Genomic DNA, 9301 nt, shown 5'->3' on the forward strand with positions numbered 1-9301 from the left:
CACGTCTGGAGAAGGAGCGTTTACGTTTACAGAGCTGGAACTGGAGGGGTGTTTACAACAAAACAGTCCGGATTCCTGAGGACATTTTCTCTTCCAGATGCTTTCTAAATATAGCGCACGGCAACCCACTACCTAGCACAGCATCCTCGCTTCTGCACTTAGGGAAATTCGAAGTCAAGCAGAAGAGGGAAAAAAAAAAGGAGGGAGGCAAAGACAAGACAATCTTAAGCGGGGGGGGGGGGGGGGGGAAGAAGTTAAAAAGAGCATCTAGTATTTAAAATCCACGTCTGCGTTAAGGTCATTCGAACAGTGATAAAGGCCGTCTATTCGTATTTTAAAGCGTCTGTCTTTTCCACGGGGACAGTTGTTTGCCTCCTGACCCATGGACAGCCTATTAATACAATTTAATTCTGCAGTTGCTTCTGTTTAAAGACTGTTTGGGGCGAATTGTTTCTTTTGTTTATGATCAAGCAAACGAGCTCTGGTAATCTTATGTTTTATCTCCCTAACATATGGAAAAGCTATTTATCCCAGCCAATCACAATAAAGCGAAGAAAACCCCATTTTATGGAAAGGTATATATCACAAGTTTGTTCATCATTAAAGATATGATTACCAGTGAAAACCCTCCGAAAGTGGCACATTTATGATTCCGGGAACAGATGGGGACATCCATTTTCCTTGCAAATACTTTTGAAATTGCTCTACTGGTAGCAGTATAAAAATGATATACAGATGCCAGTGCCAACGAAGCCGGGACAAGAGGTCCAGATTTACACAGTAAAAGCTTCACATGCGCTCTGTCAGCTTTGATTGATCTGTGCTATACCTCAGAAACTTGTTGACTGGGAAAGGAAACAGGGCAAATAATTCACCGCAACAAGGCAGATAATTCACCCGGCCAACCGCTCCGCGCCGCTTCCCCGGGCGGAGACATACGAGTCCTCATGCCGCACAAAGAAGCATCATTCTCCGGTGTGAGCAGCGGCCGGTGTCACAGGGAAAGAAGGGGAGAAGAAAAAGGGGGAGGAAAAGAGAGAGGGAGAGGTGGGAGCAGCTCACACAAAAGGAGAGGCGAGAAAGGAGAAGTTGCTCCGGGGCAACGGGCACAGCCCATCTACCTTTTCCGCGCGGAGCCCAGGCCGAGCCATTGAGCCCCAGTTGTCATTATCATATTGATTAAGTTCATCAGAGAGCAATTTTAGGTTTAACGCCAGCAGACTGGGATAGGGAGCAAAGAATTATCTAAGAAAAGCACAACATTCTTACCGCAGGGACGTTTCCCTGTTCCAGTTCATTGAGGGAGTTGATTAAGTTTAAATGAAGCAGACACTGGATAAAAGTAAGGGTATTGACCACTGGGCAGAGCGGCCCGCGCTTGAAAAGGCCTGATACATGCAGAAAAGCAAGATTTGCTAAATGCTCTAATCTTCAATCAAATCTTACATCAATACAGACAAAGTTTGGTAATGAGAGATTCAATGAAGCATGCGGGAGAAAGAATTAATCCTCTTGGTCTAAACTGGGTTCAACTTTGAAGCCTGCTCCGAAGGAAAGACAGTTATCTAAATGCTAAATAAGAAACTTATTGTACTTTTCATGGCATGCTAATCTTTTGTCTATTTCATCTCTATTATTTGTATGCTCATAGGCGGCAGTTGTCATGGTGATTATATCAAACCACTTCTGTGCAGATGCCTGCGAGGAACCCTCGCCTCCCTCCAGCCCTCCGCCGGGGCCAGCCCGGCCCTTCCCTCCCTTCCGCGCCAGAGCTCCGCACCCGCGCACGGCCCGGCCGCTCGGCCGGGGCTGAAATCGGCTCCCCTGCTCCGGCAGCGTTTGGACGGCACCAGCACCCTTCTCTTTTCCCCCCGCATCACCCAAACCGGCGCACCATGAAGAGATGCTTTTTTTTCTCCCTCCCTTCTTTCTCTCTCTCTTCTTTCTCTCTCTCTCTTTTTTTTTTTTTTTTTTGCGAGCTTCCCTTGATAAGCTTTTGATGTCACAAATCAAACACTCGCCAAGAGGTAGATAATGGGGAGTGTGATCTCCTCTATTTGTACATAGACAGCGTTTTTCCATCGTCGCTGCCTTGAACCGGTGTCAAACTCCCCGGGCTTTGCTGGACTCTGCCCATTGCCCCCGGCCCGGGGAGCCCAGCATCGAAATGGGAGTGGGGGAGTGGGACCCACAGGCAGCCGCCGCTCCCCCGGGCTCGGGCAGCCCCTGAGAAGGGGAATTAAGATTCATGATATGCAAATGCGGAGGTGAGCTCAGACATCTGATTGCGACAGGTTTGGAGGGAAAGAAGAAAGCGGGATGGGGAGAGGAAGACCCCAGTGGTGATCATTTATATATTTACTTACTTACTTACTCTTAAGGGCACGTCGTTAACACTTGCAGGCAGCCACCGGTAGCAAGCACCGGGCTCTGGCCCACGGGCAGCGCTGAGGGGCAGGCTGGGGGTGGGGGGTAAGCGGCAGCCCCAGTACCCCGCGGCTCAACAGAGCTATCGGGATGAGGGCTGTAAATCCGCACGCTGTCCAGCAGACATCCTAATTTCTCCCCCTGGGGTACCCGGGGGTTTTGGCACAGCTCCGGCGGCGAGGCAGGCGGCACAAATAGATGGGTGCGGGAAAGAAGGGGCCTTCCCCAGGCTTGTTCCTGCGACATCATAATCTGAGCGCACAAGGGTGGCACCCGGGCTTTTATGTCTTTTACAAAAGTTGCCAAATTAAGGCCGGATTAGGGCTCCCTTCAGGATTTGTGGGCTCTTTAGAGGCTGGGAGCTGCCCATATAGCCCGCCAGTGCTTATGAAAAGCTTAAAAAGTAATAAAAGGGGGAGTGATCCCGAGAGAAAGTAACATGTATAACTCTTATTAAAGGAGCAGCGAGCGGGGCTGTGAACTTGAATAACTGTTTGAACTTTAATTTGTTCATTAACAGGATTTGCCCCTGACTGTGAATGTTATTACTTCTCTTAAAAGAGAGGTGCAAATGCAAAGCCATAATGAAAGAGCCTGGCAAAAAGTTAAACGCCTCGTAATTACACCAGCCTCATTGAAAACTTGAGGTAATAGAAACGTGAGGAAGACGGGAGCCGGGCTGATGGGCTTCCAGCTCCCCAGCCTCGGGCAGAGTGGCCAGATTCGGGCCTCGGCTCCCATCCTTGGGCACTCCCGACAGCTCGCTACAGTCCAGTATCAAACGGGGGTGCTTAACAAGTTTTAAACATCTTTACAACATTAAAAAAAAAAAAAAGGCGGGGCGGGGGGGGGGGGGGGGGGGGGGGGGGGGGGGGGGTGGTGGTGGTAAGGAATCCATATTTTCCTGAGTGGGGGAAGCCTGGTTTATCTTCCAAGTGTTGTAAGTGAAACACGGCGTCTGAAGCCTGATCTAATCTACGTGTTTGTATCCTAAACAGGGCACATTAGCTCCTCTCTCCCCGTCACACCGACAGTACATAAAACTCTGGAGAACCGGAATAAAACAAACTACTGCTCCTCTCAGAAGGTATATGACTTTGTACCGATGCGTTTGCCAGTTAACTCCGCGCTGCCTGCCGTTTCATCTGTCACTTATCCCTTTCCCGGGCTTGTCAACTGCGGCTTTTATAGATTCGCTTGTGATCTGCATCCTTCCTCAACAGGAACATGCAGCCAGGTCGCAATTAAATATACAGATACACGAGCTGTTAGCAAGGCTTCACCCTCCCATCCGGAGCGATGATTGCCCTGTCACTTTTTCTTTAGACTTAAACCGCCTTAAAACTCTCCGCTGGAGTGCAGCATTTGTGAGCCGGGCGATTGCTTTTGTCCGCCTTCCTCTTCCCAACGACGGCTTCTTTGAGGTATTAGCTCCAGCGGCTCTTTTCCTCCCTGGGGTCCTGAGCCCGCACAGCCCCACAGCCCTCCCCGGGGCCGGCCGGGCTCAGCAACTCACCGGGTATGCAGGGCAAGGCCCGAAGCCCGCCAGTGCAGTGGCATCACCTCCCGACTGCAATTCCCAGTGCAGGGGGGAACGGAGGCACCGCATCGAGCCGGGTCCTGCAGCCCTGTGTCAGAGCAGAGGAAAAGCAAGAAGGGGCTTCTTAAAAAGCGGGAGTGAAAACCTCTCTACTGGTTTAAAATGCTTTCCTGCTCCTACAGCGGCATGCATCTTGGGGAAGTTATGTTATCCTAACACTACCAACTCGAAATGTTTCAGTTCCACCACTATAAATAAAGATATGACCCATTTTCTAGGTCTAATGATTTTCTTTTTATTTTCTTTTCAGCATCATTAAACTCATTAGAAAACAAACAAACAAACAAGTGTCTCCTCCTCCCTCCCCCCCCTTTAATCCAATTGGTATTCAGGGGGAAAAAAAAACCAACATGTTACTCACAAAGTAATTACATTTCTTCAACCCTACTCGTCCTTTCCAGCGTGGCCAGTGTCAGCACTGTCACCCCAGGGAAGACCTGCAAAACCAGCAAGACCCAGCTACTACCTGAGAAGCAATGAAAGCAGCCTGGCCTTGACCAAGAAGACATCAGGCAGGAAGGAGATAGCACTTTCTGTACATTAACTTATCAGAATCGTTGTTCTAACCCGGAACTGTAAAGAAGCTTCATAAAATTACCAAGTCCCAGGACAGCAGATCTTAGACAGAACACACCTTCCTCTGCAGCCAGAGATGAAGCACAGGGGGAGTGAGTTTCCTGCAAGGTACAGGACAAACATGGCTACATTTGGTGCCACATCAGGTGCCCTTTGGCTCCATGTCACAGAAACTCTGCCCACAGCAACAGGATGGTTATCTTTAACAGTGTCCCTGAAAGCAGAGTCCCAGCCTTCCCACCAAGCAGAAACAGCGTTCTGGCAAGTGCTGCCATGTAAGAGTGAACCCAAGCTACAATGTGGTTAGTTAGACACAAAAGTGTCCTGAGAACATGATCCTTACCATGGTCTTGGTATTCTAATGACCACACACCAGTCCAGGCTGTTCTGCTTACATAGCTGTGCTGTGACAGTGCTTGCAGGATCAGGGCAGGAACTACTAACTAGGTTGTCAGTTTCCCTCCATCTAACCCCTAATGATTGCTTTAGATTTGAAGAGAATTTGATATAGCACAGATAAATTACATCCAAGGCTTCATCAGACATGGATTAAATTGTTCAGCTTCACTGAGTGGACTTGATTAACTGCAACCTTGGAGCTGGACATCACCTTCATGTGAGCACTGCAAGCCTACCTATTTCTGCTGGAGCCATCCCCGGAGATCCACGGGATGAAGGCCACTGAGGCTGCTCAGAAAGCAACTCGTTATGTGAAACAGGAAAGCAACACCCTCGGCAGCTCATAGGCCCCGAGGATGTGTCACCTGGTGGTCAAGAGCACGTAAGAGTCAGAAAAGATCTTTACAAATATGAGCAGGCACCTATTTGGTTCGCAGGAGGCATTTGTCCCTCTTAGCAGGATGAGGTGCTTACCACTCCTAGCAGGGCCCGGTGAGGACTGCTGAGTTAGGCCACAGGATTGTGTCACTAGAGCAGAGGAGGGTTCTGCTTTAGCTACAGCTTCTCCGGGCCAGGGGTGGTTTATGGTGCACCTTCAAGCTTCTGCTCCAGCACATCTCTGGTACCCTCACCTCTGAAGACAACAGCAGTTTTGCTTTAAGTATACACTGGCAGATCAATCCTTTATGTATTTCTGATAATATAATGTATGTGATCCGACCTGCAAGATATAGGGATTGTAACACTTTGATAAATCAGCATTTTACACAGCACATGCTGCTCCTGCGAGCTAACCCCAACTTCAGAGTTTGATAATTCCCAACATCATCGCTTTGAAGCACTGGAATGGTGCAATGGCAATGTATTGAGCTAGAACATATCTCTCAAAATAAGTGTATAAGTACCATACAGTGCATCTGAAATTGATTTATTAAATAGTCACGAGTTAAAGTCCTGATATATTAGCAAAAATAACTAGACCTTTAAAGCCAAGAAGCCCTTATGTTATAGAGAAAATCACTGATGTAGGAAAAGCTTCTCTTTCGATGACAGTGCAATCACACACACAGAAAAATACCACTGAAACGTTTCTCCTTTCCTGGGATAAAAAATAAAAAAAAAAATTTGCAGCAGCTGCATGAAATGTTTCCTAGCAAAGTGCATTTTAACTTTCGGCTGCTGGCGATTTAACTTCATCTTGCTGCGTGAAACCGCCTGGCTCTTCACAAAGAAGATGCTACTGCTGCTAACGAACCCAAGCCCGCCGTCCTCCAGAGGGGTCCCGCAGGGAAGGGGAGAGAACCTCTTGTGAAGGAGCTGCTCTGGAGCATCTCCGTCGCCTGCTCCTGTTTTGCTTCCCAGGAAATGGGGAGACGGAGCCAGGGAACAGATGCGTTTTGCCCGCGGAGCTCGGCGGGGCTGCACGGCACACACCGGCGCTGTCCCTCGGCGGTGAAGCACCACCCGGGCTGCCCGGGGATACCGGCTGGGACCCGCATCACCGCGCTGCGGATTTACCCCAACACCCACCCCAAATAGAGCTGCTGTTTGTGAACTGATTTATTTCTAAATACAATTACTAACGCGCTCGGTTGTACCATTACAAATAACATGGTTTTAATGGGAAAAAGCCGGGACCGCAGCCCGCAGGTGACGGCAGCAGCGCGGCTGTACCTACAGTTATGTCCGCGGCCATCCGGGACCCCGGTCTAGCGCAGACAGAGATATTCATCTATATTTGGTCGGTATGATGGTATAGATCGCTATATGATTATCAAACCTTCACAGCAGTTCCCGGAGGGGGAGCCTCGCCTCATCGCCGAGCAGCGGAGCGGTGAAGGGCCCGACCGCGGTGTGGCTGGCAGAGGGCCCGGCTCCGGGACACGGACAGGGCAATGCGGGGCCGGTCAGGGTATCGATATCGCTATCGGTATCGGCACTTAACGGGGCCGCTGCTCGGCCCTGCCGAGGACGCGGAGCCGCCGCCGCGCGGGAGCGGCGCCCTCTGACGGCAGCGGGAGGAAGCGCAGCCGTGCGCGCCCCCGCCCTGCCCGGGGCCCGACGAGGCGGGACCCGTCCCCAGCCCCAAAGTCCTCCCGATGGGCGCCGCTTGTGCCGCGCCATCCTGAGGCCGAAGCCATCAATTCACCTCCAGGGGAGGGGGAATCGGGAGTCCGGGAGGCGCGTCCGACCCCCGGAGCGGCACCGCGTCGGCCGAGCGCGCCCGGCCCGGCCCGGCCCCACCGCCTGGCTCGGCTCTGCCCGAGCAGAGAGCCACCCGCTTCCACTCCCTCCCTCCCTCCCTCATCAAGAGCCCAATTTTGTCATTTGGAAACACTGATTATCTAATCACGCCACGCTGCCGAGCGTACTTGTCTGCCCAATTAGCTAGGACAATTATTAAGATTCGGAGGCCTAATTATGTCTCAATTTAATGCTGGCAAACTCACGGATAGAACAGTAATTAAAATCCTCTCCTTGCCTTTGCCTTTAGGGCAGCGGCTGATGAGGACCTGTCAGGGGCTGCGCTGCACCGAACCAGCCAAGCGGATTGCGCAACATGACCCTGCATTGTTAAGTGTGTCAACATATTAACCTGAATTCCCTTCAGCTCCCATAATCACATCGGGTAGGAGGAAGAAAAGGGGATAAAACATGAAACATTTTATTAAAAAAACATAAATTCTTTTTAATTAATGCTGTAAGAGATCTGACGACGCTTGAGCTACCAAATGCTGCGAGTCATATAAGGCTGGTGCTTCTAATTACCCAGCAAAGGAGGGTTTGCTCTTCTCTGTTAGAAAGGCTTCCCTCTCCTCTCATTTAAAGAAAACGATCTTTCTTTTGGGTAGTGTGTTTTTTAAAAGCCAGCTAGTTGGCTCCCAGTGATGAAGTTGATTACCAGCTTTTTGTTTGATGATGGGACACAAGTGAATATTGACTTGCGTGAGAATCAAACAGACGACCGGAGGCATAAATAAAACAGTCAGGATTTAACACTTGAAAGAAGTTGATAAAGTTGAAAATTAAAAATCATAATATTGGGATAATTTCTAAATATTTATTTTTTTGCGCAGCTCTCGAGTTTGATGGGAAGTCAGCGCCGAAACACCAACCAGAACTACAGTTATCCCCGGTGGCTGCGTTCCTGCTCCCATCATGGATGAGGAGCCCTGAGCCCAGCATCCCCCAGTGATGACCACTGCAGGAAGAAGGCTGGTCCTGCTGGATTTGCCAGCAGAAACATTCCCCTCTAGCATGTCCCTTTTGGGCCAGAAAAACACAGCGCCGTGTAAGGTGGTTCCTTCGTCTCCAGTTAGTGAGTTCTCCAGTGCTTGGGAGAAGTGGAAACAAAGCTTAATTCCTGGAGCAGGGAAGGAAAGGAGGGATAGACGGCGCCTCATCTCCCACTGTGCGTGCCCTACATCTTGGCAATGGCCCTGCTCCCAGCCTCCTCAGATGGCAAACCAAAGTGTAAATCTGTGTTCTGGCTTGTTCCAGTGGCTGTCAGCATGTTTTCCTCTTGTCAGCAGCAATTGACTGGTCAGGTTCACCCTTGTACAGCGATTGTAACAGCTCATTGACAGACTAGTGACCCAGCCGGACCCGATAATGGAAAACTATTGATTTCTGTGGGCTCAGCAGATCTAAAATGAATGCCCAATATAATGTCATCAGCTGTCTTGGGCTCAGATATCCTTTAACTTGTCTAAAGAGACCAAGTATCAGAGACGTGCTGCCTACCCTGACAATTTACTTGATAAAAATAATACCGGATACAAACAAACATTGAAGTGGCCCCCTCACAAGCAACAAGCAATGAATGCCTGGGTAAAGGCTAAGAAGCCACAGCCTAGATGTGGCCAGGACTCCAACTGTCCCTTCAACCGAGGAGGCCCATGACAGCCCCTCTAGGTTTTGAACACAGAAGAATAAGCATGTAGGGGGGTGACACTAAACTCTGCACCCAGCCACCAGCCTCCAGAGAGCACATAAGGAGGCAGAAAGGCTGCTTGCCATAAGCAATACCAGATATGAGTTTAAACAGCAAGAGAAACAAGTGTGGCAGCTTCTGGGAAAATGTTTAACTTTGGGGGATAAAGCAGTAGTTCAAACATTGACTGTTTTGGTCTCCAGGAGCCAAAGCATGGCCTGTGCTTCCCAAGTAGATCATCCCACCTGTATGAAGCAGCTGTCACTTCTGTGTGCCTGTGGCTGATGGACAGGGCTCAAACCTCACCAACACTTAGGCACATCAGGAAGTTGGTGGAACATTTACTAGCACAAGATCTACAGGAA

The 9301-nt window shown here is 49.8% G+C and overlaps 2 long non-coding RNA genes across 4 annotated transcripts in view; both read right to left on the reverse strand.

Moving 5' to 3' along the window:
* The window catches only part of LOC134160801 (uncharacterized), a 5475-nt gene extending 5284 nt beyond the window's left edge, over positions 1-191 (reverse strand). Inside the window, exon 1 of the long non-coding RNA XR_009963694.1 lies at positions 1-191. This exon is cut by the window's left edge and continues 30 nt beyond it. This is a non-coding gene — a long non-coding RNA (uncharacterized LOC134160801).
* Positions 192-4968: 4777 nt separating this feature from the next.
* On the reverse strand, positions 4969-7612 carry LOC134160803 (uncharacterized). Of its 3 annotated transcripts, none has more exons than XR_009963696.1 (3): positions 6948-7612; positions 5477-5634; positions 4969-5367 (listed from the first exon to the last, which is right to left on the reverse strand). It is a non-coding gene; the product is annotated as an uncharacterized LOC134160803 (long non-coding RNA). The 3 variants fall into 3 exon arrangements; XR_009963698.1 differs by lacking the exon at positions 6948-7612 and adding an exon at positions 6783-6905; XR_009963697.1 differs by lacking the exon at positions 6948-7612 and adding an exon at positions 6677-6899.
* Between the last annotated feature and the right edge of the window lie 1689 nt (positions 7613-9301).

This window comes from Pezoporus occidentalis, unplaced genomic scaffold (assembly GCF_034315485.1).
Source record: "Pezoporus occidentalis ecotype Australia unplaced genomic scaffold, CSIRO_AGI_Poc_V1 ctg164, whole genome shotgun sequence".
NCBI classification, from domain to species: Eukaryota; Metazoa; Chordata; class Aves; order Psittaciformes; family Psittacidae; genus Pezoporus; species Pezoporus occidentalis.